General features: G+C 33.0%; 1 pseudogene; it reads left to right on the plus strand.

The window, feature by feature from the left end:
• LOC149559701 (uncharacterized) overlaps positions 1 to 24,390 on the plus strand; it is a 69,914-nt pseudogene extending 45,524 nt beyond the window's left edge.
• The last annotated feature ends 1,734 nt before the right edge of the window (positions 24,391 to 26,124 follow it).

Here is a 26,124-nt window from a genome sequence, read left to right on the forward strand (position 1 = left end):
CACTTATTACATAAGGTTCTTCTCACCATTAGATTTTCTCTAGCCTTAGGTCCACTTGGTGAAACCTTAGTGTGTCCTTGTACCACAAAATTTATGTTATCTCTCCTACTTTTAGAGGATCTACACTCAAAAGATCTATCCTATTAGAAACAATAGTCCTACAAAATAATTAAGAAGGGAAGGAGGGAGGGGAGGGGGGTGAATCAGTTATCCAATAATTAAAATTGTTATTAATCTTACACAAAATTTTCCATTCAAACAGTGTAAACAACAACTATAACAAGATGCACATAGAAGATTACACTAGATATGTGAACTAGGGGAAAGCCTTGATTAGATGGAAAATATTAATGGGAATGATGCCCATAAGATAATGTACTAATATAAATATTCCTTGTTAGAGGATGGACCCTATTAGGAGTCTACTACAACATTTAGTACATATGAGTCCTTGTTAGGAGACTTTGAATTCTTGTTAGGAGATACAAACCCTATTAGGAGTTGTAGTACAACCTATGCAAGAAGATCTCACTGCCCAAACATACAATTTCAATTACAAGAAGAGCTCACTTCCCAAACAAGTAATTTACTATTAAGTTCCTCTTTCCTCTATTCTATACATCAAACCAATCACTTTAAGACCTTTCAGACCAGGTCACAAACCTTAGATCCAAGTATCCAACTTTGGATCACTACATAAAACCTTGACAATGAAGTTTCTTTCACTTCCCCTATGTTCTACTTATCTTCACATTCTGCTCATCATGCTACTTAAAATTGTCTCTCATTCATACATATCTTCTTACCATGATAAAGTAAAATGTCCTTCATTTACATCAAATCCATAAAGCAATTATCTAAGTTGATTGTTACACTTTCTTAGCTAATTATAATAAGACCACATTAAGAATGCATTACACTTAGTAGTGATAGAAATAATCTTCCTCATTATAACTCAAATAACTTTCCATACACATAATATTATTATTAGTGAGCTTAGCTATATCATTATCAACATGTCTTCTTCACATCCTCAACCTTGATTCCTGAAATAACAATTATGCTAAGAAATATAACAAGTTTTCTAGAACATGCCTCTATAAACTCTATCTCAAAATAGACATCACCAAAACTTACATAACTTCTTCTAGACTTAACATTTCTCCATCCATCATTGACTCCGTATACTAGATATTTAGAAGTATCTCCCATAACCGAAGATAGTGAGAATAAACAACTAGCCATCCATACCAACTTGATCTTTTCATTGCTCATTTATTAGATACTAAAAAAGACTATTATGCTAACATCAATGACAAAATCATTCATTAATGTAACATATCATCATCTATAATACTTTCCTATAGGAATAACATCATCATTCATGCTTCCAACAATCTCCCTTTTTGGCATTGATGTCAACATAAATGAAAAAATCTAGTTGCAAGAATTAAAGCACTTAAAGACTATTAATCTTTCTTTTCAGATCATATTCATCAATCATTCTCCCCCATTGATATACCTCAATGTGCTTCCCATCGAACTGTCATTCCATGTTGTACTTTTTATGTTGTACTTATTTCTAAACATGATGTACTTGTTCTTTTTTTTTTTTTTTTTTGTTAAACTTCTCCTCCATTGACTTCAATGTCAAAGGTTTTAGCAAACATCAAAATTCTACAACAACTAATTCTTACTTAGCTTAATTGTTCAATGAAACTATTCAAAAAAAAATCCAACAAGAGTCCTACATGAATCTTTCCATCATAGATACTCTCCCATATAAGAAGCATCAACATTTAGTCCAAACAAACAAAAGTACTATGTTACTCTAGTCAGGTGCACTCTTGCATCTTCTATTCTGATGTAGGAAGGGGCATAACCCCTACCATACCTCACAAATACTCAAAAGTCTCTTTGAAAATATATGAAATATTCTATTTAGTGCTCACATACTCCAATCTAATTTCCTTTTCTGCAACCATCTCTCTCAACATTTGATACTTTATCAAATGCAACACTGGATTCTTAGACATATTTACTATGCTTGTGTTGTCACAATGTATGACAACAGGTTCACTAAATTCTATCTTTATATCCTTCAACATCTGATTCATCCAAACAAATTGATTATAATTCTTTACTATTGCAACATATTTTACTTCCACTATAATTTGTGAGGTACAATCTTGCTTCTTGTTTAGCTAAGAAACCAATTTTCCTCCAAGAAAGAAGGCTCCACCACTTTTTCTCTTTTTGTCATCTATACTACCTACCCAATCAGAATCAATATTACCACATAGAGTAAAATCATTACATCTTTCATCCTACAATATGAACTTTGGTGTTCCTTTTAGGTATCTAAATATCCTTTCAACTATTGCATAATGTGCATCTCTAGGATCATCTTGGAATCTTGCAATAATTCTAACTACATTTTCTATATTTGGCCTTCTATGAGTCAAATATTGCAACCCTCCAATCATAGATATGTACTTCTTCTACTCAATAGTAGGTGTCTTATCCTTTGTAGATAAATTTTGTCCAGTTACCATAGGTATTCCAATGGGTTTACATGTTTCTAACCCAAACCTTTTCAGTAAATTCTTCAAGTATTTAGACCAAGAAATAAAGATTCCTTCTTTTCTACATTTTTTGTAATCCTAAAAAATATTTCATTTCTCCTATCATGCTCATTTCAAATTCCTTGTTCATTTCTTCTGTAAACTTGTCACTTTCATCATCATTTCTATCAAACATGACATCATTAAAAAATATCACCAACGTCATTAATTTGTCATCAATTTATTTCCAATATAGATTACTATCTTCCATTCCTTTTCTATATCCATGTTTTGTTAAATTCTTGTCCAATCTTGCATACCAGGTTTTAGGTGTTGGCTTCAAGCCATACAATGCTTTCTTGAGTCCACACATTATATCCTTGTCATCTATCAAAGGAAAAATTTTAGGTTGTTCTATGTATACCTCTTCTTCAAATTCTCCATTCACAAATGTTGACTTGACATCCATCTAATATACTATCATAGAGAATAGGTTTCATCATAGTCTATTCCTTCTTGCTATGTGTAACCTTTACATTCCAATCCTTCCCTTTTCCTTACAACTTCACATTTTTCATTCATCTTATTTTTGAATACCCACTTAGTTCCTATCACATTCTTGTCTCCTAGTCTAGTGACCAATTCTCATGTCTCATTCTTTTCTATCTGATCTAATTACTCTTTCATACCTTATTTCCAATGATCATCTTTACATGCTTCATCTATATTCTTACGTTCAAATTGAGATATCAAACATAGTTCTTCATGGAATCTACTTATTTTCATCAACCTTTATCTTTTCTTCTAATGATTTTCTTAGGTGGATGGTTCTTTGTCATATTCTTACCCAAAATAGCAGTTGTTATCTCAAAACTTGGCTCTGTTGAAGGTTTTGAGATTTATTACTACCTTGTTTCTCCTTCATTCATCAAATTATTATTAGTCTCAAGGAAGACTTCATCATTCCTTGGTTTAGTAACAACATCATCATCTGAATTGTAATAAACTATTCGTTTTTGAATCCTATTTTTCACATCAACTCTTACATTTGCACTTTCCATAATAGTCTTAGTTCTCAAATTATAACATCTATAAGCCTTTATTTTCAATGAATAACCAAGAAACGTACAAGTCTTCATCACTTCTAGCATCAAACTTACCAATTTCATCATCTCTTTTTATATAACACTTATTTCCAAAAAATATAAAATAATTAACTGTAGGTGAGTGACCAAACCATAGTTCATAAGGGGTCTTGTTTGTGTCTTTCCTAACTTGGATTTTGTTCATAGTGTAGACTATCATATTCATATATTCCTTCCAAAAAATCTTGGATACATCATTCTCAACTAACATAGCTCTTGCTGTTTTTGTTACTAATTATTTTCTTCTGTCTTCTATACCATTTTGTTCAGGAGTTGTCACCTCAACTCTTTCTTCTACTCTAGGAATAGATATTTGTTCTTCAATTTGATTCTCATTTTGCAAATAATTGTTAATGGTAACTTCCACATTTTCATGGTTAGCCTCTAGATCAACAAAAGTTACCAAAGCTATCTCTTCTACTACTTCCTTTTCCCTAACAAATTCAAGCTCATTATCTTTATCACAATCCTTAAAAGATCTTTTCAACATGCTTTAAATTCTTCATCTTCATCAAAAAGAAATCTCTTGCTAGATTTCCTTACTCTCTTAGGGCACATAGATAAAAAATGACCAAACTCGTTACATGTCCAACAAGAAAAAAATATTGATAGCTTCGTTCTCTCATCTCATAAGAAAATCAACACCTTCCTTTATTTTTATGTCTTCTTTGAATCTAGATTTGTCTTTAGTTGTGCCTTGATCTAGAAACTCAATGATCAAATTTTGTACACAATTCTAATCTTTTACCAAGAAGCTCCATTTTTTGGGTTCCAAAATTTTCTCCATCAAAATTAGGACTTTATTTTTTGAAATAACTTTCCACTAATCTCCCAAAGCTATTAAGTTTATCCTTTATTTTAATGTCTTCTTTGAATCTACATCTGTCTTTAGTTGTGCCTCGATCTAGAAACTCAATGATCAAATTCTGTACACAATTCTAATCTTTTACCAAGAAGCTCCATTTTTTGGGTTCCAAAATTTTCTCCATCAAACTTAGGACTATATTTTTTGGAATAACTTGCCACTAATCTCCCAAAGTTGTTAAGCTTATCCTTCAAGGACCTAATTCTTTGATACTAATTGTTAGAAGAAATAGTCCACCAAGATAACTTTGGGGGAGAGGTGAATTAGTTATCCAATCATTAAAACATTTATTAACCTTACATAACCTTATCCATTCAAAAAAAGTAAATATCAACACTAGGATATATTAACTAGGGACACCCTTGATCATAGGGAAAACTCCAGTCAAAAAGATGCCCATAAGATGATGTACTAATATAAATATTCCTTGTTAGAGGAAGGACCCTATTAGGAGTCTATTACAATATTTAGTGTATATGAGTTCCTACTTGGAGACTTTGAGTCCATGTTAGGAGATTCCAACCCTATTAGGAGTTGTGTCAACCCTATTAGGAGTTGTAATACAATGTATGTAAGAAGAGGTAACTTCCCAAACATGCAATTTCAATTACAAGAAGAGATCACTATCAAAAAAAGTAATTTAGTATTAATTTATTCTTTCCTCTACTCTATCAACCAAACCAATCACTATCATACCTTGTAGACTAGGTTATGAACTTTAGATCTAAGTATCCAACTTTGGATCACTCAATAAAACCTTGATAATGATGTTTCCTTCACTTCTTCTCTTCTCTATTTATCTTCACATTTTTCTCTTTGTGCTGCTTACAATAACTTCTCATTCATATATATCTTCTTACCACATGTGATAAAAGAAAATTTTATTCCTTTATATCTAATCAATAAAACAATTCTCTGTGTTGGCTATTACACTTTCTCAATAAATTATTATAGGACTACATTAAGAATACATTACACTTAGCAATAACATTAGTTTGTTTCCTTGAAACTTGAATAACTTTATGTACACACAATATTATGATGAGCGAGCTTAGCTATGTCATTATCAACATGTCTTCTTCACATCCTCAACCTTGATTCTTAAAATAACAATTCTGCTAAGAGATATAACAAGTTTACAAGAACATGCATCTATAAACTCTATCTCAGAATAGACATCACCAAAAATTACATAACTTCTTCTAGACTTAACATTTCTTCATATGATGTTATATTCATATACTGGATACTTAGAAGTATCTCCCATAACCTTGGATAGTGAGAATACTCAACTAGCCATCTACATGAACTTGATCTTTCTATTGTTCTTTTATCAAACACAATAGAAGAATGTTATATTGAAATCAATCATGAATGTAACATATCATCACCTCCAATATTCCCCCCATAGGAATATCATCATCATTCATGCTAACAACATTCCCTTCTTTACCACATCTTACACAATTACCACAAAAACTACCTCTAGAATAAGAATTACCTCTTCCTTGGTAAGAACTAGTAGCTTCTTAGTAGGAATCTCCATATTTCCACTTGGTCTTACCCTTGTCATCATTCTTCCATTCAGATTGCCCTTATCTTGCACAAGCTTTTTAGATATACCACCTTCTCCATGAAATCTATCCTTGCATCTCTAGAAGCTACCACCTCTACCTCTTTATCTTTGTTCATGTTTCTCTATCAAGACCTCCTCACCCTTCAAGACATATTTATATGCCTCCTCTACACTTTCCAATTTCACAAAACTTATCTCATCTTGAATTTCAAATCTTAATCTACTTAGATATCTAGCAATTTTCTCAACATCATCATCCACATGCTGAGGTCTCATGTCCTATCTATAGAATTCATCAATATACTCCTTCATAGTCATGTCTTTTTGTCTCAAATTTTGAATCTTTCTCAACAAACTAACATGGTAATTAGGAGGAAGGAACTTTTTCTTTAACTTTTTGACCATCCTTGGCCAAGTTTTGATCTTCTCATTCCCCTCCTTTGTTTATCATTTTGCAAATGTTCCCACCATAGTGAGGCATGCCCTTTCAACCTAATAACCACAATCTTTACCTTCCTAATATATGAATGTTTTCATAGTCAAATAAATTTTCCATTTTAGAGATCCAATCTAAGAAAAAATTGGTATCCATTTTTCCATCATAACGAACAACTTCTACAAAAGGTTTTCAATTTTTCCTAGATAATACTCTCAATAATCTTGCCTCATCTTGATCTTCTTTAGGTTCTCGATTAGGGTTTAGTGTTGCTACTTCATTATCACTCACATCATCAAGATGACCTCCTCTTCTATCGTATGTCTCTACAAAATCTAATTTGGTTGGAATCTATCTCAATGTATTCAATATAACATTGTCAATAATTTCTCTACCTTAGACCATCTTTACAATAAGATTCCTACAAGATCATAACCTTATATTTCAAAGTTGTAGATTTGCAACCTCATAACCTTATTCACTTAGGGTTCTACACAATCTAATTTCCACAAGGACAAACCAAGCTTTAATACCACCTAATACAAGGAGGGATTAGATAACGAGGGCTAAAGGCACACCCAGCTATCCAAACCACTTGCAAGAGTAAAAAGTTTCAAAAAAAAAACAACAACAATAAAACATAAAAGATAGAGGAGAAAAATGCCTTATAGATTAATTAAAATGGAAAATAAAAGGCCAAATATAAGGCCTTCTAGGTTATGAGAAACATGTCAATTTAGATTCAATGCCAAAGGATGAAAATCGCACTCAAAATTTTCTTCTTCTCTTCCTATTCTACTTCCCTACCTAAGAGACTACCCAAAAACTTATTAAATATGTGAACAACCATAAGTCATCTTTTTGAAAATAACAACATTTAAAGCCCTAAATCAAATTCCAAACAAGCCACAAGTTGTCTCTTAACAAATAGCTATTAAAAAAATAATTGCATGTTTTGCTTTCAATAAGAAACCACGCACAAAAAAATTGACACATGAAGGAACAAAAAAATGTTGTAACTCAGTGGGCTCAGAAACCAAAGGAAATAAAAAAGACTCTGCAACTAAAGGAACTCAAAAAAACTCATCAACCAAATGAACTTGAAAACACTTGGAAATAAAAGAAATTTGGAAACACTCAAAAACTAGAGGAACTCAACAATACTTAGAAACAACTATGAGTTCAACAAACAAAGATAACACAAAAATGCAAGACATTACGACATGGTAGCAATAAAGAAACTCAAGAACTAGGTAGGATATAAAAGCAACCCAAGATGCTCTTTCCTCAGCTAACCATATTCTTTTATTTTATTTTGAATATTTATAGCCTTCTTTAGGAATCTGTCAATGTTCTAGGATCTTTATCTCTTAGAGTGTAAGTTATCTTACTATCAAAAACATTGAAATAAGTGATAATGCACACATCTTCACCTAGCCTCATCACTTGAAATAATCTATAAATCCCATTTTTGAATCTTCCATTGAAATCAAATGTTGATTCATTTTGATTCTCCTTTATGTTATTAAATTCATTCAAAATAAAACTTGCATTAGTGTTGTCACCATATTATTTCTTGAAAACTTTTCCAAATCATTCCATGACTCCCTGATATCATCAAGAAGTCTTCTAAACTAGTCCCTATAATCTTCATTAAGAGAATGAATAAATAGCTTCATCACCACATCCTCATGTTCTACCTCACAGTCATTAAGCATATCAATGAATTTTCTAAAATACTCTTCACCATTTATAGCATTATTACATGAAAAATTGATGACTTTGTCTCTTAAATCATTAAAACTAGGATGAGGAAAACCATGCATGCCTACAAAAGACATATATTTATACTTTTCCATGTAAATGTGTCTTTTCTAAAAATCTATAGTATTAGATGTACTTGGTTGAACCCCTTTGGTTTGTAAAAGTATTTGAGCTTGCTAAGAAACATGTATTTGGCTAGTAGTACTTATTGACGAGGAAGCAAGTGTTTTCTGAGATTTATTTTCTTTATTCACTACTATTCCATAGACATGCATAGAAGGCATAGCTTGTGAGGGCTGGTTTGGTCATGATGCTAGGGAAGAAGTAGATTTGATGAAGTATATTTAGTCTCTACAGCCTAGGTATTCTTTTGAAATTTCTCAAGTTCTTTGGCTAGATCTTCTCTCTCCTTTTTTCCCATTTCTAATACCAAATCAAGGTTAGACATGACAAGATTCTTAGGGGCAATTTTGGGCTCATTTATTTCTTTCCTTTATCAGGATTTTTTTATAGTTAGATCTATGAGCTCTAGTTCAATAGGCTTGTAGGGTTAGATTTTTGAAATGAAAATCCCTTCTTTTTCATTTAGGAGACATTCTTGTTTAGCATTCTCTTCCACAACCTTCTTCCTAAGAGTCTCCATTTATGTCGATAACTCATATGGGTCTGTAGAAGTCATTTCTAAATAAATTGGGTCTTCTAAGTCTATGAGATTTCTCTGAATATATGGGATTTTTCTAGGATTAAATTTTTCATCTAGCATATCTTTACATCCCCATATAGCATTCACTTCTCTTTCCAAGTTAGGCCTAGGAGGAATGTCTCCTATAGAGGAAACTATCTTGTCCTAGTAGACCCTTTCTTTTGGTAATGGGGTGGTGAATATCTCTCCTAAAATCCTAGTAGTTTCTAATTTAGAATTTAGGAAGAGGATTCTTTTTCTACCACAATTTTTTAATATGAATGAATTGATACACTATGCCTAGGCTACCATGTGGGGTTAAGATCTTCTTTCTTTTTTTCTTGGTTCTTCCTACCCAAATGAGGTAAGTCTATATATAGAGGCACTTCTAGATTTTATTTTGTGGATGCTCTTGTATTCTTCCTGTTATCAAAAATTTTATTTTTAAATGAGAAAAATTAGAATGTATAGCACTAGTTAGACAACCTTTGACTAATTTCCCACCCTATGAAGGGAAAATATTTTTAAATATGGAGACAAGAAAATGTCATGGGAAAATAAAATACTCAAATGTAGATATGATATACAACACCCAATCATAAAAAATTTAATAGCGTATACTTTGGGAAATGTAACTATACTTTTCTAATAAGGCATCATTTCAAGTATAAAACCTATGTCACATTCCTCCTATTGATTTGAATTTTATCTTTAAATTCTCAAGGTATGTCACTAGAAGAGAACTAGCACAAATAAGAGTAAAAATAAAAGAGACTATAGTGGTTTAGCACATGGGTTTTTTCAAACAATTACTAATAAGTCACCATTTTTTTGGCTCTTGATTTGATAAAATTTTAAATATCTTTAATGATATCAAAAAAACCTAGGAATTAGCTAGAAATCATACTGGGTGTTTTGAAAACAAACTAGAAGGACTGACTAACAAGACATCAAAGTCTTCTTCACTTTGAATTATACAAGATTCAAGTGTGTTCATTTCTATTCAATTTAAAGAGAATAATCTAAACATAAATCCAAGAAATGAATGATTACATAGCCTTCTTGTTCTAATATAGTGGTAATATAGATATGATAATTAGCTATTTTACAAAACTGTAGAAACCATGAATCAAGTGCGGGTTGACTTTTTATTCTTAAACAATAGAAAATTAAATGCTTGATTGATATAAGTTTTCTACATTGTTTAAAACATTCCAATCAGATCAATTCATAAGGACAAATAGTACCTTATTCATTGGGTTATAAGTAGTAGAGATCACACACTTACTTCTAGATCTTATCTCCATAGCTTATATAATTTTTTATCTATATTCATTTCCAACTCATGATTACCATATCTTTGATCAAATCCATAGTGTTTTTTATTTTACATCAAGCATTTATATAATCCATCAGATTATTAGTCAAAGTAAATTGAAATATAATTCAAAATGAACTATGATTGATACTTGGTAAAATTTGTTATCAAATCTTAGAGAAAAAAATAGAGACAAGAAAAGAGGAAAGATATGGGATGAAATAAACTCTCATTATTTTGCGTTCATTTCTTTGAAATTGTATACAATTTCAATGATCACCTCTATTAGAAAATAACACAAATAGACCAACAACTTTAACTTTTTTATTCAATTCTAGAATAGATTTACATTATATGTGGACTAACTCAAAATTTACATGTACACATGCAATGAAATAAATTTTTACCTTCCTCTAGCCTTGGAAACTCACTTATATAGTGTGAGTTGCAACAAGCTTCATGCTTAGAGGGAAAAAAGGATAGTTTTCCTCAAAAAAAAAAAAGATTACAACATAAACAAACTATCACAATCAAAACTTGCATGAGAAGAGACAAAAACTAGTGATCTTTATCTTAGTAACAAACACTAGTAGAACTATGGAAAATAAATGACTACATGACTAAAACTTTTAGTCCAATGAATAAAAGTTATCAAGTGCTAGTAATTATTTGTAGTTTATATGTATAAATGACAAAGTAAATGACTAATCTAACCATCGAGTAAAATCACGAGGTTAGATAAAGGTAAGTGACTAAACAAATGATCAAATAAATGAATAAACAATTGGTCACTAATAATTAGTCACTCAAAGGGTACATTCTTAGCCTCTTATCTAAAAGGTCTTGGATTTGAATGCACTTGAATTTAATAAATAAGACATTAATCATGTGGGATAGCCAACTACCCCAACATGCTATTGCATCAGACTCCCCGAATGTGAAAAGATGTTCTTAATAGTTGGAAGAACATATTTTGGGATTCAACATATAAATCTCAAAAAATTGCTTCACATACATGTCATCCAAGTCTTCAACTTATACACTATTTCCCTTGTTCTTCTTCTACTTCTTCGCCTCCATCCTTGGTGTTTCATAGGTTTTTTTGTCCATGCTGATGGGCAACCCTTTTAGGATCTACCAACTCAAGTTGGCTACCAATACTCAGGTTCCTTCTATCGATCTCTTCATTTTGCAAAGAAATTAGGGAATTCTTCCTGCCACCTATCACATTTTTAAACACATTCTTGACACAATCATGCACAACCCTACAATTATATTGAAAAGGTCTACCAAGAAATACATGACAATTATTCATGTCCAAAAATATCACATAACACTTGATTCTTATAATACCTAATGTGGAAATCAACAATGAACTACTCCTTCACTTCCAAAGCATGCTCGCCTTGCAACTAGCCAATCCTTTAAGGATAAGGATGTCTAACTCTCTTCAATCCAAGTTTCTAAACCATCTCTTCAGCAACAAGGTTACAAATACTACCACCATCCACAATCAAATTTTAGACTTTACCATGACACTTACAATGAGTCTTGAACAAATTAATCCTTTGACAAGATTCCAGTGTCCTCTAACCAAACAATACTCACTAAGCCAATAAACTCTCTCCTTTCTCAAGTTCATGTCATTTTCAACCTCATTTGCAATAGTAGCTCTTTTGTCACTAGCCTCTTGTTGGCTTGGTTTTTCACCCTTTATGATTTTAGTTCTTCTTAGTGAAAAACCCTAGGGTTGTAGTCCAAAATTAGTGTTTTCTATTGAAATGCTAGTTCAAAAAAATTCCTAAAAGTATTTTAGTCCCTCATTGTATGCCTTAGCTTCCAAATTAAAATCTTTTTATATGTATTTCAAATTTATGTTTTATTGTTCTCAAGAATTAAACCTAATTAAACCTTTTAATTTTGAAAAGCTTGTCATAGCTTTGGTTATATCTCTTAAGCTTTTAGTGAAGCAACCTAACTCTGATGGTTTATTTTGATTAACTATCGATCTCGATGAGATTAATGATGATTACTTCACCACAATATAAAGATGCATGCCTTTTAAAGAAAGCAAGGAAGCACCAATTTTCCATGTAGAACTTGCTAACAACGGGTCTTGATTATTCCACAAAAAAATTTTGAAGTATGTCATACCATTTTCAAAAGTTATCAGTACCTGGTAGTGCACAGTCAAATTTCCTACAATCTCATTGGTTGACTCTTTTCAATGGGATTATTTTGCATTCAATTTTGATGCACTATTGATCCTTTCAAGATCAACGACTAGCACTTCACTACAATATAAGCATTAACCAAAGTGGGGAAATACATTTGCAATACTTGTCCAAGATGATGTCATGATTAATGTTACACAACTAAAAAAATGCACTTTTTACACTGTTGATCTAAGTGAGATTAATGGATGGCACTTTAGTACATGATGAAGATCAATGATATTTAAGTAAAGTGGGTAAGCACCCTTGTAATACCTAGCACTAATGATATCATTCATGCAGTCTCAAAATAAAATTATTGCTATTGACAAGTGTCAAATACTATTGTGACAAGTGTAATACATTGATTGGCTGGAGTAATCGACTCTACACTAAATGATGTAAATCTATTCCATCATTGATCTTTTTATGATCAAAAGTTGGTATTTTATCACAATATGAAAATTCTTGATAGTTACACAAAGAAAGGAAGTGCCAATAGGATGTGTGGCACATGTTGATTTCATGAACCAAATTTTTTCAAATGTAGCAGTGAAGTCTGTACCATGGTAGTTGTCAAATGATGTTGGCAAAAAAGGACAACATCTTATTGGTTAGTCTAGTTGATTGGGTATTGTAAAGGAATATTTTCATATCATCATTGATCTTAGTGAGATCAATGATGCTATGAAATTCACCATAATATAAATATGTAGGAACTTTAAGCATAGTGAGGAAGCATCATTCTTCCATGTGGCAAGGTGGGAACTATGGTAATGAAGAGGTGCTAACTCATGCTAGGCTAGAGAAGACATTAAGATGTAGTGAATTAATTGGCCAAATAGATCAATAGTCACCAGGTTAGAATAGGGCCACCTTTTCAAGGGTTTTTATTTATAAACTACTTTAATGTTCTATGATTGTCAATCTTTGTAAGATTGATGATTAGCTCTTCACCACAATATGAAGATACAAAAACTTTAAGAAATTGAGGAAGTGCCAACTTGGCACATGGAAAGCATCTTAGAACTTTAAAATAAATAAATAAATCTTTTTCAAGTCTATCCAATGCTAAGAGATCTATAGATCAAACTCAAATTTGAAGTGCCAAATGAAGATTAATGGCTAAGGGAACATTAATGTTGCTTAGAATTCCTTTGTGTGATCTAAATACTATATTATAACTTGAAAATTCACCATTAATGAGCCACATAATCACAAACTTCTCAAAGTGCAGTGTTTCCAGAGCTAGGGCATGAAATTTTACAAGGATTTTGGGGATTTTTAGATAAGTTTATAGAGAAAAGGAAGCATAAATTAGTAGGTAAGTGGTCTATGACTTTTGAAAACTAAGGGATTATAACTGTGTAAAGTTTAAATGTCAAAATGCCTCCATGAAAGGAATTCTTGAGTTTTATTGATTATCTTAAAAGGTATGTTTATGATTATTTCCTTGAATAATTCCTTCTTTCTATAAATGAATTAACAAAAGTCTGAGAGCTTATTCCAAAAATCCCTAGGTTGGTTGTAGATGAGGGTTTTTATGATAGAGCCAATTGGGTGAGAGATGCTCAAGTTTCAATAGGGTGTTTATAATTTTTTAAGAAATGCTTTGTAGAATGCAACCTAGATACCCCATTGAGTCTTGGGAATTTTATATTGATAAATTGGTTGTTCCTAGGGTATTCATTGATAGTGACCTATTGTTTGATATGGCAAAAAATATCAACAAATCGTAAAGAATCATGCTAGAGATAACCTCTTTAGGGTTTCACCTACCCTGTTCAATGAAGTATTTAAGATCAACCCTAAAAATACAATCCATGAGACAATTGATATGGATGAATCTTAGGCAAGATACAATGCACAAAGAGTATATTTAAGAGTAGGGCCAAATAGAACTGCGACGGTGGTCATATGATTGTCAAATTTAACCTTATCTTTTGTTGATACAACCCCTCTCTAGATTTTTTTTTTTTTTTTTTTTGCAGTCCAACTTTGGGAGACCATATCTTAGTCATACAAACTCCAAATTAGGTGCAATTTTTTTGAAATTGGGTAAAATTTCCTTTAAAATTTAATAGTGTAGCTCGTTTCTAGTTTAGGTGCAAGGATTTGTAAAAAAATGTGTCTTTTGAAAACTATACTTATCCAATCCTACATTTTACAACTTTAAATGTTGTGTATAGGATCATTTGGACTTGAAAATAGGTTCCATTTTTTTAACGTGTGTTGTTTTTTGTCTACTTTCCAGATCTACAATCAGATTATAGGGTTGTGTGGATAAAAGTGTCACTTTCATAATTAGGTTTTTTTCTACATTATAATACTTTCATATATTTTGAGAATTGTTGTATATTTGAGATAAATTTTAATGTTCCAGTTTAGAACTCCATAAGGAGGTTGTAAAACAAAAAATGAGAAGTCTACTAAGGCCAAAATTGGCAAGTGGCCATTGCAAATGCACTACATATAAAGTGTCAAAAGAATCTTTTTTGGGGGGGGGGTTTCTTGATTGAGTGAAAAGGGGGGTTGTTCTTGGTGTTGTGTTCCCTTTTTTCTACAATTTTCTTTCATTTTCTACATCATGGGAAATTTTAAGTTTCCAAAATTAATTCCACGTAACTATGCTACACGATCCATTAAAATGTGGTGTCATTTAATACATAAAGGAGTTTCTCAATATGTAGATGGTACCCTTCCTAAACCAATAGGTGATCAAGTATCTATCAATGAAATCACTAATTGGGAAACAATGGATAGAAAAGACCTAGATGATATTTGTTTGTGGGTAGAAGGCAAGATCATATATCAAATTTAAAAGTCTTGTACATCCAAGGAAGCTTGGGATACCCTCCAAAACCTATATGGTAAAGTGTCTAAGGAAGATGTTTTCAAAATTGAAGATGAGCTTGTCTCCTTAGATCCTAAGGCATTTGATTCCATATAGGATTTCGTCATAAAGGTGAATGAATTAAGAACACATCTTGATGATTGTGGGAGTCCTATTAAAAATGATAGGTTAATCTATCTCATATATAATAATCTACCATCTAAGTACTCCACATTTGTTTCTACTTATAACACCTCAAAGACTACATTAGGGTCTGCCTATTAGAAAGTATCTCTTGATCACTATGCTGAACTATTGAATAAAAGAGAAAACAAGTTGAAATCAATGGATTCTCAATTCACCAAAGTCTAAGGCATTGGTAGCAAATAATGAGCATTCTCAAAATTTAGCTGGCCATTCTTCAAATAAAGGAAGGGGAAGAATAAGAAATTAGAGGATGCAAAAAAGACAACACCACAATCAAATCAACAAGGCAAGTCTTTTTTGGATTGAAATAAGAAGGGTGAAAACAATAAGGACAAGAAAAAGTGTGCTTATTGCAAGAAATTTGGTCATGAAGAACATGAGTGTTATCATAAAAACATTAATGAGTTGATGACCATCATGAGGAAAGATAAGATTCCACTACCTAATGCTTACAAGGAGAAAGGATCTTCTTCATATTCAAAGGCAAAAGGGTAAGAACTTATGGAAAATTCAAGCTCTTTAATGGAATGGGTTCTTGAATGAAGTGCCGACTCATATCATATTGGTTATTCAAAAGGAAATTTTTCTTCATTGAAGCAATCAATGGTACCACACATCTTTGTGGGAGGTGATACAAAAATGGAAGTTGAAGAAGAAAGAAACATGGAGATGGAAAACAGAGAGTTCAAAGATGTTCTCTATGTTCCAAACCTAAGTTCTAATCTCCTTTCAGTTTACCAAATCACTCACCTTGGAGATGGTCATAAAGTTGAGTTCCTTCCTAACTTAGTAAAGGTGCATAGTTTAAAAGATGACTCCTTGGTTGCAATGGGCAAAGTTAATCATGAGAAAATGTTGTATTCTTTCTCCCACTTTGTGCCCAAGTCTCCTTTACAAGCCTTGTTGACTCAATCCAATTCACACATCCAATTATGGCATGAGGAGTTTGGTCTTCTAGCCTTCCACTATCTTCAACAACTTTGCACAAATAAAATGCCAAAATGTCTACCTCCAATCAACTTTTCCATAGCTAAATGTTTAATAGGTCTAGTGGTTATGCATCTAGAGGAGAAGTTATATAAAGGGAAGTCTTCAAGAGCACCATTTGTTCTTTACTTGGTTTACATGGTACTAGTAGGTCCTTTTGTAGTGACATCAGTTAGCCAAGGTCACTACATACTTACTTTCATTAATGATTTTTCATGGTACACTTGGGTCTACTTTCTTCATCACAAGAATGAAGTGTTCAACAATTTTTTAGCCATCAAGATTCATGTTGAATAGAAATCAAGTAAAGCCATCAAATTTCTAAGGATGGATAGTGAAAGAAGATAAGTGAACAAAATACGTAAAGACTTTTGAAAACTTGAGGAAGTTGATCTTCAAAATCCACCAGCATTTAGTCCACATAAGATAGATGTTGTAACACTGAGGATTTAGACTCTTAAATCAATGACAGGTTGCATGATACAAGCCAAGTCTCTAGAGCCATCAATTGAAGCTAAAGCAATCAATAGTACCAATCACATACTTAACAGGTCTCCTCATCCTTCCTTAGATAGAAAGAATCCTTTTGTGGCATGGTGTGGTAGAAAACTAGTTGTGACACGTTTTAAAGTCTTTGGTAGTCTAGCATGGGCAAACATATATTCTAAGGGATGCAAGGCACCACCACCAAGGCCTTGTACTTTCATCAGTTATGAAGATGATGTGAAAGCATACAAACTTATCAATCCTAAGACATATAAGATATTTGTGAGAAGGATGTACACTTTGAGGAAAGTTCACCCAACTTAACCTCTAATCCTCTCCACACATCGTACAGTGTGGAAACTAATAGTGACAATAGCGATAGTGCTTCAATATATTTAGATATGTGGGATTCTATTGATAGATGTAGCAAGAGGTCACAACATCACTATAGTCCACATGCATATATTTCCATAGTGATACGTCCATAATAGCAAGGTACATTTGGTCTTCCAGCTCCAACAATAGAGGATGACTACATAGAAGATATTTTTGGTTTGTTTTTGGAGTCATAAATAGCAGATTTGGTGAACTCTTTGATGATGATGATCCTTCTTTAGCTATTGTGAGGGCTCACTCTAACCCTCATGTCGATTCTCAACATGATCAATCTTCATAGGTTGATGTGATTGTGGATACTTATGTAAATAGTTGTAGGAGGTCTCTTTGTCATTTGAGGAGATAGTACATTCTTTTAGACAGGTTCTACATTCACCCTTGATAGGGACAATTAAAAATGTTTAAGAGGCATCAATGATCATCAAGATTATTTTTAGACACATTGGAAGCATCTCAATTGTACCTATGGTATTTTTTTTTCCAAAGGGGAGGAACACTATTCAGCAGTCATGGATTAGCTTCTATATTGGAGTAGCTATCACTGATCGACACTCTTCTTTTGGGAGTAGACTACATTGTCTCTCTTCTTCTTCTCTCTTTTGGGGGGGAACCTTTTCCTCTTTTGGGATAGTTTTCTTCTCACATTTCTCTATTGTATATACTTGATGTATGTCATAATAGGGGCTTGATTACTCCATCCATCCATGCATCTAGTTTTTTCATCTCTCTTTTTAGGTGAGGGTTTTTCCCATGTGGTTTTCTCTCTTTCTCCACTTTATGAGAGATTTCATTTCTTTATGTACATGGCTACCAAACATGGGCTAGTAGCTAGGACACATCATCCATTTCTTTCTAGCTTTTGTAATCTTAAGTGCATTCCCATAAATTGTACTTAAGGGGGAGTGTTGCTGTAAATAATTATTCACTTATTACACTTTTCTTAAGTTTACTAAGGTTAATGCATTATTTTATTATTTATTTAGGTGAGGCACTTAGGAGTTTTCTTACTCTCATGAGTGATCATGTTGACAGCACTAGAGTAACCAAATCTCATTCAACACATGGTGTCTACAACACTAGATTTTGCATCATTAACTGAGTTGTCATGTAGACAACATAGCTACTCGCACTCCCATTTTAGTACATGTTGTCTACAACATTTTTTTTCATGCTACACCATTGTACACTTATCCTTTCATCATCACACTTACTCCTATGCTTAATGGAGGATATCCCACATCTAGTGGACATGTACTTGGTTGTATGACTTTTCAGGTTGCTAATTCTTATGCATTCTATAAGCATTCCAAAGGCCTTTATATATAGGCACTCCTAATATACTTTTGCATAATTTCATACCAATTAAATATTGAATGAAAATATATCTTCATTCTAATCATACACTCTTTGGTTTATTGTTGTACTTATGCTTGAGTTCCTTGATCTTGGGTGAATTTTTCACTAAGGAAAATTCTTACATGGTATCAGAGATCAGGGAGATTCTCTTCACATAGTCATTCAAGACCATTCTTTCTTTAGCACATCGATCTGGATCAAGAGAATGGGTAGATATTGGGTGTGTCTAGAGCCAAATAAGACCTCACCATTGCATTCAAAATTTTGATTTGGTTAATTGACTATAAATTTTCCTATATTAGGCCATAGTCAAAATTGAGTTAATTTTTTTTTTTGAAAAATGACAACACAAAGGCCTGATTTGCAAAATTGGTATGATCATTTCAGATCTGTACATTTAATTTTTAGAACTATAATTTTTTCACCTACATCTCTTCAATTTTTTGGAACTCCATTATCTTGGTCAAATGAATGGTTTTGACAATTGAGTGTCAACACACTTAACCATTTTCACTATATATGCCAAGTACACAATGTATGACAAATAAAAATTTCAATAGGTGCTTAGTCACAGTCTATGCCAAGCAATTCAAAACATAATATATGCCAAGTGACTTGGGAATGTTCATGTGCCAAGTAAAATAAATTTATAGATGCCAAGTGATCAAGGAACATTCACGTGTCGAGCAATAGAGAGTTAAACAAGTGCCAAGAAAATCAGGAATATAGTAGATGTCGAGTGATCCAGAAATATTTTAGGTCGAGCATCAGTAATGCAATATGTTTTTCTATGGAAGTTGTCTCCTACTTATCAATTGATGAGCTTAAGGAGCTTTCTAATGAATAGTTCATAAGGCACAATAATTGGTGAAGGTTTTGCAAATGGGGTTGCAAGCTTTGGGTTTAACTATGGAGGAAACTCTGTAGTTAAGCATGCTTAGGCTGGAGTAGTACTGAGATGGTTGACCTCCCGAGAAGTCTCGATGCTTCACCCCTATGAGCATCACCTAGATCCAATGAGTGTTAAGTGTTCCATTTATTCTCATGAGAGATGGATTCATGTTGAATCACTACTCATGAAATGTGGGTTAACGAGTTTGACTCAAAATCACATAGTTAAATCATGATATTCATATCACAATGCAATATGTGCCGAGTAACATAGGATCATCATAAGATTTTGTGCCATCATAAACTAAGATGTAAAGCCATTTTTTGCATGACTCAAAAATGGATAAGGGGATAAGATTGAATCTTTGCACTTACCTATGAAATCAACATGTAGCCAACGAAAAAATTGGAGACAACATGCAACCAATAGGTGAGAACCAAGGATTTGAGCAGGAAATTTATGATTGTGATTATATTAAGTCTAAAATTCCTTTATAAGGAGACCATGAAACCATGTTGAGGTTGTTAGAATTGTGGAATTGTCAAGTTATTATTGTAGAATAGAGAAATCAAGAAGATGTGTCAAGGACTTAGTGAAAGGGATAACAACTACACATCTAGTTCATTAGAAAAAAATAAGGGGTACACACAGAGATCAAATCTACTAGGGATCAGAAAAAGAAGAGTAGATATAGTACATAAATCTAGCAATTAGAGATTTCCTTTAATTAGGTCAAATGTTCTAATAATTTCTTACCATTGCATTAGAAATTGAAATCCTATGTTGATAGGTTAGCTTAACAGCTAGGTAGAGGAACCTTTGGAGAAGGTGATGAAAGTCCTATTAAATTAGGTGGGTTTAATAACCTATTTGTAAATCCTTTAACAGGGTAACACTTCTTGTAAAGTTTTTGTAAATCCTTTAACCCAGTTACTATTAACATAGTGTAAAGCCTTTAACAAGGCAAACCATCAGAAGTTATTGAACTCATTACTGCAACGATTTTTGTGGGTGTCATCCCCACCCTAGTTTTACCTTCTTATTCTTGGAGGGTTTTTGGGTTACCGAATCTCTAGTGTTATGTGGTGATGCATGCTTTCATTTCTTGTTTACTTATGTGTTTACTTACATGCATTTTAATTTTATCTATGTGGATTTAAAAGGATAAAAAATTGTTACTTTTGATTCACCTCCCTGCCAAAAGTACTCTTCCCATTTGAACATTCCAACAATTGGTATCAAAGCTAAGTTCTCTCAAGGAGAATCCTAACACCTTAGAGAAAAATATTAGAAGATGGAAGTTTTCAAACTTGGGAAGATCATAGACAATCAAGTGATTGATGTGCACCTTGCTCTACACAAGCTAGAGAGGAACTAAGAAAATCCTTTAAAAGAAGGAAGGGCATATTCATAGCTAAGAATGATATACATTACAAGGAGATTGACACCAAACATGCATTTTCTAATGGATATTTCAAGGAGTTTGATGCAGCAACAGTAGAATTGATGGAGAAAAATAAGGCTCAGGCATATGTGATAAGATCTCTTAAGATGGAACAAGAATCACAAGCCATGATGCTGTGTGAGATAACTAAACAAAAGAAAAGAGAAATTTAGGATAGAGCCATGCTTGAGGATGACAAGAGAAGTCTTGCAAAAAAACTTGAGGAGAAGTCTATAGAACTCACAAAGATTTCAAACATGTAGTTGGATACACTTAGTCAGATGATGAATGCTCATCATGACCTAAAGATGCAAGACATTGAGATCTATACTCAAAAAATGTATAATGAACAATTGCAGAGTGTGTTAAAAAGAGAAAAGGAGATAGAAGATAACTTCAACAAGTCAAGTGAATCCATCAAACACTTTAAATAGTTGCTGAAATCACCAAGATCAACCAATGATACTTCAGGACTAGGATTCACTAGTACTGAAGAAGGTGAAACATCAAAGAGTGTTGAACAAAGGAGTGACAAAGGTAATTACTCCAAACCCACTTTTCATTTCTATAATAAAAGGGGGCACACTACTAATGCACATAGGAGTAGAAAGACCAACAAGTAGAATATACCTAAAAGCAAAGGGTATTGTCACAAGTGTAACATGCAAGGACACCTAACACAAGATTGCAAGACTAAAGCCATAAGAACACCAAGGATTGATGTTCAGTATTATAATTGTAAAAAGTATGGACATAGAGATTTTGAATGTAGATCAAAGCCTATGTGGACACCTAATTAGCCAACAAGGAGAAAAAAATATGCACATCACTGTAATTGGGACTAAAATACAAGGAAAATTTGTCACTACTATCAAGAATATGGTCATGTACCTCAAAACTGCATAAGAACATACTTCAAAGGGAATTACAACAGATGGTTGAACCAAACCACTTGTTTCACTTGCTTGAAAACTGGACATGTTATTAGGTATTTCCCAACAAAGGCCAAGGCACCCAAGATAGAAGTCAATAAAAGAAAAGAAAAAGTTGATGTGGAAAATATTAGGGCAAAAATGAAGAAGACATGGCAAAAGAGAGATGGACCAAGCACATACAATGGATGGGTCACTTCACCCAAGAGGTCAAGTGATCACACCTCATCCAAATAAGCACAAAATAGGTACATGGAGTTGATATATCCATAGATATATCACACACCGGTCCCAAAAGAACATGTAAGTGCTACTTTGAAATCTGCATAACAAAAAGATGGAAAGTTAAAAGTTAGAAGATGATGCCAAGCTACCTTTGGTTGCCAAGTAAAACTCCAATATATGCCAAGTTGAACAGTCTAGTGGATGCTCAGTAAGACATGTTAGTGTTTTTCAAGCAACTGAAAAATTAAGTTGATGTTGAGTGAAATGTGATAGTAGCTACCAAGTAGATGAAACATAGTGGATGCTGAGTTGATGAAACCTTTGATTTCCGAGTGTACAGTTGTAAGCACAAATGCAATAAATGCTAGGTTTTTTAACCTAATAAAGTTGAAAATCATTCATTTTTGACCCATTCAAACATAGAGCAAAGTCAAGCGGAGTGAATAGGCAATCATATAGCAACCAAACAATGATTTGCATGAATTTCAACCATCATTCAACATGATCTCATCAACTCATGGGTATTTCTTTCAAGTGCCAAGCTACGTAATTTCTAAAGTTTATTTGAATAGTAAACCCTAGTTCAGTAAATGATGGCATCTGGATCTAAATCTACCAAAGGGAAGAAAGGTCATGAAACCTTGCTAGTTAGTAATGAAGTCAAATAGCCTAAATTTAATCCCATCCCTAAAGTTTCCTATAAGAATGATCTATCTAGTTCCCTATCCATCATATTTGATAAATTTTTCATGATTCAAGATGTACAAAAATGTAACAATTGTGAAGTTGGAGCCATAGGAGATTTGTAAATATTTAATGCCTTTGATAAACTATGTTATAATGGTAAACTAAAAGATGAGTTCTCCATAGTTTAGAAGAAGGGTTTGACCAAAGCCCTAGTTTTCCCTACTATTCTCAAAATTGAATGGATTTGAATAGTGTTGAGCAAAATCCATGATGGAGCTTTTTTGTTAGAAACTGGGACAATGAAGTTTACTAAGAAAATTGTCCATAGGGTTACCAATTTTCCAACCCTAGATGAGCCAAAGACTCTGAGAAGTGACTAAAGAGAGGCCATAGAAAAAAATACTAGTGCTAAATGGAATAATAGGGTAATGAAAATAAACACCATCATAGAACCTTTATTGGACTTTGCAGTCAAAGTCATATCCCGCAAGTTCTACCAGTTTGGAAGATTAAATAGTATACCATGTATAGTAGTGGATGTGGCATATAAATTGGTGAAAAAGGATCATACATATGACCTTGCATAGAACATATTACAACAGATAAATGAGAATCTAGGAGCTATAAGGAAGTCTAAGGGGGCTCAATGTAAATTTGGATTAGTTTTGGTTTGTATGTTTTTCTATGTCATGAAAGAATTCCCTTCAGTAGGAAAGGTGAATTGGGATCATAATAAAATAATTATTGAAAAAATCAATCAGTTCATCAAGCAGATGGGTGAAAATTTGGATTCCCAAATGACTAGTTATTCTAAGGACTTCAAGAAGTGCATGAAATAGAGGATGAGGATACTAGTCTCACTAGTTGAACAACATGAGAAAGACATTTGTTTTCTAGTGGATATTGATTATACTTACATCTAAGTAGTCATCCTTAGAGTAAGATGGCTTAGGCCATTAGGTTATGAATTGGATGTTGATCAAGCCTCAGCAGCAATAATAGCCTTACTAGCAAAAGAAGTTAACAAGGCTACAAAACATTTTGGAACCTATGACATAGTCAAATCTAGGGTGGTCACAGAACTAAAGATATCTATTGCAGTAAAGAAGAAGGAGAAACTCGTGAAGAAAATCAAGGAAAAAATTGGAGTTGGAGAAGCAAGCACTGCAGAGAAGGAGGAAGCAGGTGAGGAAGAAGATGATAGTGAAAATGAAGAGGAAGAGCCAAAGCAAGGGCCTCTACAATTGACACAAAGCCTAGTTGAGGACAAGGATGAAGGTGCCGAGGAAGAAGAAGCTGACGAAGACCTATTAGAACCAAAGTCACTAAAAGAAAGGCCAAAGCTCAAACCGCTCCTCAATGCAAGGCAAAGAAAGGACTAAGCCCATAGAAAAGAAGCCCACTACCTGAGCCACCACAAGAGACATGACCCAATAGGCTAAAGAAGAGGTAGAAAAGAAGAATAAAGCCACAAAGAAGACTAATGAAGAGCCAAGAAAGAGAAGAAAATATGTGGCTCAACCTAGAGTCAGATGATAATATTCAATTCAAAGTGGTAAGTCATCCATCTAAGTCTTCCATTGATAAATTATGCACAAAGATTAGGAATGGAGACTTAAAGGATTTAAAGAATTTAGATTTCAACAAGCTCACTAAGGATGAGTAAAATTAGATAGAGGAAACTATGTATGCAATGATGGACAAATATAAGCACACCTCTTCAATTAGATGGATCAATGTCTAAGGAACTGTACAAAATTGTTGAAGAGAAATGGCATTTTTTCTTACAAATAGAGAAAGAAATAAGGGAATCTACACTAGCCAAATTATTTCCTGACTTAACTAAAATTCAAATAGCTAATACAAATAAAAGGCACAATAGTAGATTTACTCGAAAATATAGGGAATTTTTTTATTTTGCAAAATAAAATTGATGAGGTTGTAAGAAAATCTACAAAATTGTGGAAAATAATTTATAAGAAGATTGATGATGTTTTTGATGAAGAATATAAGGTAGAAGCAAGTTCCAAGAGAAAGGAAACAAAAGAAATGATAAGAAATAAGGAAGAAGAGAATAAAGGAAAGGAAGAAAAGAAAGATGAAGAGGAGAAAGAGGAGGAATTGAACAAAGAAAAAGAAATCAGTGCAAATAAGTAGCAAGAACAAAATGTTCAAGACACACAATTGTTACCTCCTAGCCCTCCTCATACCACCATCACACCTATAGAGATCATCAAGATAAAGGATGTTATTGAAACTTTTGTCAAAACATCAATCCTTTAACTAAAGAGGATCTCACAAATATCCTTGACCAATCAACACAAGTAGCTACATTTTGTCCAAGCCCCATACTAGTCAATGTTGATGAGTTGGAAAAATTAGTACTAGATCTAAAGGAAGTCAAAGTGAAAACATAAGAACCACCTTTGACCACTCAAACTAATGGACTTCTATTCCTTCCACCTCCATCTACACCAAAAGAAATAAAAAATTCACTTTAGGAGCTGAGTGCAGCAGCAAGGGAAGACAAAGAAAAATCAATACAGTCAATAGGTACACCTCCAACTAGTACGATAGATAAGGAAACACAAGTAGAAGAGAAGGAAAAGGAATGATATGAGGAGGAATCTACAATAAAAACCTTGGATGAACTACCCAAGATAGGTACTCTCACTCAAACTCTTAAGAAACCGAGCATTGACATGTTAGCATTGCAAGTTTACACACTAGGCTTGAGCTCAACTAAAGTAGCCAAGAAACTTCATTATGGAATTCCTGAGCTAGATGAAGACATCAAAATACCTTACTATGAATCAAAAACCCTTACTAAAGAAAAGATGAATGAAATATAGAGTGCACTGAATAGGAGAAGGAAGAAAGAGGTATTGAGAAGAGAATACAAGTATAAGCAAGCATTAATTCAGACTAAGGACATCTTTATGGATTCCTTTAGCTTGCAATCACCAAATGAGTTAAGACCAATAGTAGAGAAATTATTTGATATAGTTGATCAAGTGACAAATGAAGACCATGACATGAATTTCAAATTAATGGAATGGTCAGAAAGGAAGTTCCAAGGAAAAGTAAATGAGAAAATATCTAATGATATAGCATTG

This window comes from Cupressus sempervirens, chromosome 4, assembly GCF_028749045.1.
Source record: "Cupressus sempervirens isolate cs-2001-9-10 chromosome 4, ASM2874904v1, whole genome shotgun sequence".
Classification (NCBI taxonomy): domain Eukaryota; kingdom Viridiplantae; phylum Streptophyta; class Pinopsida; order Cupressales; family Cupressaceae; genus Cupressus; species Cupressus sempervirens.